Source organism: Hipposideros armiger, unplaced genomic scaffold, assembly GCF_001890085.2.
Source record: "Hipposideros armiger isolate ML-2016 unplaced genomic scaffold, ASM189008v1 scaffold_299, whole genome shotgun sequence".
NCBI lineage: Eukaryota > Metazoa > Chordata > Mammalia > Chiroptera > Hipposideridae > Hipposideros > Hipposideros armiger.
The window spans coordinates 139,477-144,394 of NW_017731649.1; the positions used below are offsets into that span (position 1 = coordinate 139,477).

At 51.2% G+C, this 4,918-nt stretch overlaps 1 protein-coding gene across 2 annotated transcripts in view; it reads left to right on the plus strand.

Moving 5' to 3' along the window:
* Positions 1 to 250: 250 nt before the first annotated feature.
* CCR6 (C-C motif chemokine receptor 6) overlaps positions 251 to 4,918 on the plus strand; it is a 21,610-nt gene continuing 16,942 nt past the window's right edge. For both annotated transcript variants that reach the window (XM_019659447.1, XM_019659446.1), the window contains exon 1: positions 251 to 472. The gene's annotated coding sequence lies outside the window, so the exon portion shown is untranslated. The remainder of the gene's footprint in view (positions 473 to 4,918) is intronic.

The following is a 4,918-nucleotide window of genomic DNA, read 5'->3' on the forward strand; positions in this document are numbered from 1 at the left end:
TATTAGGTATGGTGTGGAGCTTTTCAGAGAACTTTATAATCATTCTCAGTAATTTGGAATTTCCAAGAAGAATTAAAAACATTCCACAGACTAATAATTCTGAAACAACAAAAAAAAATCTGTTTCTAGAATTGAAATTAAGTGACCTAGTTGCATAAGCTTGCATTCCTCCCCCCTCCTTACTTGTCACCTTTATATGATCTGAAGTGTGTATTGGAAGAAGAGAATTTGTGGTGAGGCAGCTCACCGCACCACACAGCGTGTGGGTGATGGAGCAGAAGGTGCAAGCCTGAGAGCAGACAGGCGTCCCCAGGGAAGGCGTCTGGCTGGTGGCCCAGGGTCTCTGTTGATCAGTAAGTGACCCCTGCGTCTCCACTGCCGAAGAGAGGCCTGAAGATTTACGAAATCTGAACTTTTAAGAGGAAAACCGGGTGCCTGCTCATTTGTGAGACAAAAAGCGCCTTGTCTATTGGTAAGTGTTTGTTTTGTCTTGGAATTTAGAAAGTCTTGTACCTCTGTTGTCTTAATAACTGCTTCATGCTTTGAAGGCAAGAGTGTTGCAAAGTGTGTGTTTCCAAGTCAGGTGTTGATGGGTCGCTTATTTATGTGGAGCTTTAGTCCTGCCGTGGGGAGAGACCTAGCTTTGGTTGAGTCTGTTAGGTGCTGCACACCGTTCTAGAAACTTCACGTGTATTATTCTGTGCCATTGTGACGAAAGCCCTGGGAGGCAGGGGAGGTTAAAGAGCCAGGGACCAAGCCAGCCAGCAGTGTGTGGCCGAGGCGGGACCGAGTCCAGGTTTTCTGATTCCAGACAGAGCCTGCGCTCCTGCTGTCTCACAGAGACATTAAATATTACCTCCTAGACCCCTGTGCCCGATGATGGCGACTAATGTTTGTGAAAAACCATAGGAACTTTTGCCAAGAACCTAATAAACCAGAGCCACCTTTGAAAGGGCAGTCATCTGAGGCATAACTACAGACAAGAAATGCGGATTCCACAAACCCAAACTGACCACAGGCTGCTTTACTCCCCACTTATGCACGGTCTGCGGCTATACCTGTGCCGGAGGGCATGGCTGCCGGGTGGGCGGACGAGTGGGGGAAACGCGGGGAGGTGGTCCACTGTGTGAAGGGAGAGGAGGCGATACGGGGGGTGGGGGGCAGGGAAGCGCTCCGGGCGAGGGGAACAGGGCAGGGACAGGACAGGTGCTGACAAGCAGGGGTGAGGAGGCGAGGGCCAGGACTGGGCGCCTGGAGCCAGCTCAGCAGCACGCACACATCCACATGGAAACGCGCCCGCACGTGGATATGCTGTCCGTCTGCTTCAAGAGAATTCACAACGCTGATTCACGGGAAGAAGTTCTCATGACGACATCGTCTTCCAAGTGAAAGTGACAAATGGGTGGTGATCAGTTTCACCATGCTGTGGGTTAATGCATTTATGCCATTGAAAATACTGTTACGTGCATTTATGTGAAAGTACCGGCGGCATCGGCTTCAATCTTGCATTATGTCTTCTCTTATTAAATGTCTTAACCTTCTGAGCCCTCACTTACCTGGAGGTCTCTCGTCTATTATATCAACCCTGTAAGACAAGCTGAGAAAGAGGAAATGAGCAGAAAAAGAAACTGCAGCCAAAGCAGATACCACGAAGCCCACAGCCCCATCTTGTGAGCTTGAGTCCCACGGGACGCCCTCAGGTGCACACTCGGGTGTTCCGACTTATTTTGGGTGCAGTTCTGATAACTAGGGCTCTTTGGTTTCCCTCAGCGCTTATTAGTAGCAAAAGGTCAGAAGTGGGAAGGTAACTACAGAGTCAGACTCTGGGAGTAACGAGGTGTGACAGGGCCGGCTCTCGTCAGAAGCCAGGATGGAAAACCCACGATACCTACAGGACAAGACGCTGTACTTCACTGGGGGCCATTTAGTGCGGGAGCGAGTAGTCCCAAGGGTGTAAACGACCTGCGTGGCCCTGGGCGCTTGGCTGCAGAGGCCCTGGGCCCTTGGCTGCAGAGGCCCTGGACGCCTGGCTGCAGAGGAGATCAGCGCTGGTCCACTGTGCTGACTGCAAATGGCGGAGACAGGGCTGTGCGGCTGCAGCTTTACTAGAAGCCATGTTTGATCAGGAATTTTACCAGTCAAGTCTCAGATTTGTAAATGTTTAGAAATGCAAATAGTCACCTCAGCTGCCAGTTAATTGGGAAGAACTTTCCCCAGAACAAGGCTGATTGAAAGGTGCGGGGTTATATGTGACATGTGCCAGGCGTCCCGCGCAAGGCCAGGGGCTCAGGGGACACGGCGGCCGGGAGCAGGCTTCAAAACCTAATAAGCCACAGCAGAGAGGACTGATGCTCAGCGTGCCCCCTTTTTTACTGTCTACAACGTTTCTACTATGGGGATAGAGTGGGGAGTTGGTACATGAAGAGAGAGAAAGCTGAACAAAGAAAGGATGCAGAGGAGGTGCAGGCTGAGGAAGAAGAGTGAGGAATGAAAGAGGAGTGCGGATGTGCAGACGACGGGCAGTGGCATGGAGGTGGGAGGCCGCAGCCATCCGTGACCGAGGGTGGGTCCAGGCGGGTACCGTGAACGTGGCCCTGGGCTCAGCAGACTCTCATGGAGAGGGGGTGAGATGCAGAGGAGCGCTGCCCATGGCCGTGCGTCCCGGTCACTGAGAACTGGGGCGGAGCCAGGCCCCTGGGGGCAGCCTGTTGCGTGTCCTCATTGGCACCTTGCTCTTTTGTTGAATTTCAGCCTTATAAGGACTCTATGCTCCTGTGCGTTCCTTTCCAACTCGCCATACCCAACCATCTGAGTTCTGGGGGTGAATGGAGGATGCGCTTAAGGAGTTAGAAACTGCATGCACTTAGCTGAATCTCCTAGGTCCCGCCTGCTCCAGCGCGGTGTCCTGAGCAGGACCTCAGGTGTCACCCCAGGCCTGCTCAGTCAGACCCTGCATTCTCCTCTGGGGAGGGGTGATGCGTATACACCCCTCTTCTAGGCATAAAGAACCTTAATGCAAGGGGATGTCAAGTTTAGGGCTGGGTGCTTGCGGCTGTTGTGCTATTTACATTTTAAACGTGGCTCAGAGATGAACCGGCTGTCTCTATACCAAACCATCCTAGCAGCTGCCTGCTATGACCGTGGAGAAGTGGGCACGGAGTAGCCGGCAGCTGTCGTCACATTGTCACAAGGTCACCCTTTCTCATTTCTGTAGCACCTTTATAATCAGCCTGGCCATTCCTGTTAGAATGAAAACAGGGGCCCTGAATCTGGGTCACAGAAACGCAGTGAGTCAGTGAGGCCCCAGGCCCTTTGCTCTGCAGCTCCCCGGCACCGTTAGCAGCTCAGGTGGTGCCGTCTTGACAGATTCAAGGAAGGAGGTGTTAGATTTTATGCGAGGGTTTATCTAACAGCAACATCATTTCGTTGGAGGCCCCCAACACAAAAAGGATGTGTGGCTTTCAGATTTCTTTCTGGTAGATAAACAGATATATAAGTAAATCTAAAAATCACTGCCTTGTATGGATAATGTAATGAAAATGCACTAAAATAAGTCAGTCTCCTTTGGTCTTTTTTTTTGTCAATTTGAGCCTTTTCAGGTTCTGTAAAATAGGTTAAAATGGTTTGCATGTCCCCTCCCACATACTCTTCTGAAACTCTGGCTGCCAAATGGACACTCTCACATCCTCTGTTCAGGCTTCTGTGGGGTCCGAGCCTCTTGACGCCCAGGTGGCTGGAGGCCCGGAGCCAAGCCTGACGGGGTCACGGTGTCCTCGCACCTCCTGACTTGGTAGACCAGCTGACCAGGCGGTTTCTGTCACTCCCACGCTGCCTCTTCTGGTGAAAGCAATCATGTCCTCATTGGAGAGTTTGTACCACTTTTAAGTAAGTCTGAGCAAAGTGAGTTCCATGGGGAGTTAGTTTCAGAGCTCCTTAGCGCTGTTTTGTTGGCCATCGGTCCAGAGCTGTGAGCACTTGTCCCCCTGGGCTGAGCAGGGCTGCACCCTTGCCACTGTTCCCTGTGTGTGGCTTGAGCAAAGGAGCATGTTCACGGCCTGGAAACTGACAGAAAAAGAAACCGTGATCATGGGAGCTCTCGGGCAATGAAGGTGTTCAGGAGCTCTCTAGGGCAGGGGTCGGCAAACTTCTGAGACTTAACGTACCCAGAGAGCCGCACGTGGCTCGCGAGCCGCAGTTTGCTAACCGTTGGTCTAGAAGGTGTAACTTTCCAGCCGGGAACATTGGTGACACTGTGAAAAGTCCCTTCGTTGTACTTAGAAGTTCTGTTTCACCGGTGAACCAATGTAGGTCACTGCTAAACATACGGAAAGCAAAACGGCATAGGAAAAGGTGACGTCTCTATTTCTAACTCCCCAAGCAACCGCCATTATCATTTTTGTATGTTTTTTCCCCCAGGCTGCATCCTGAGCATAGTTTTGTCATAGTTCTCCACTTTTGCTTACACATTTTGGTAAGAATAAGGCCGTGTGTTGTGGTCAGGGTTAGAACTTTAAATTTGGGCTGCAAATAAAATTTTGCAGAGGGGCCACTATTTTCGTGAAGCCAACTCAAAATTTTGAAAACCCCCCTCCTCCTCCCATTTCAAAGATCCCCAAGCATTACACAAAGAATGAATATTGCTTTGGTGGAATTCTTCCTGAAAGTAATAGCTGAGATTAGCGTTGACACGAGCACAGAACACCTTGTGGAGGTGGCTAACACCTCTCCATCCCCGGGCGCTTGGCAGCCAGCCACCTGAAGAGACCAGGGGGAGAGGATTCCAGACTCCCACTTGTGTCTCCCGTAGAACATTCAGGAGGTTGAACCCACGGGGACATTTGTTTGCACTGCCTTGCTTGTCCTCCCAATTCTCTCAGACTCCCCAGGTGCCTGGGAGCCTTTTGCAGAACCCCAAACT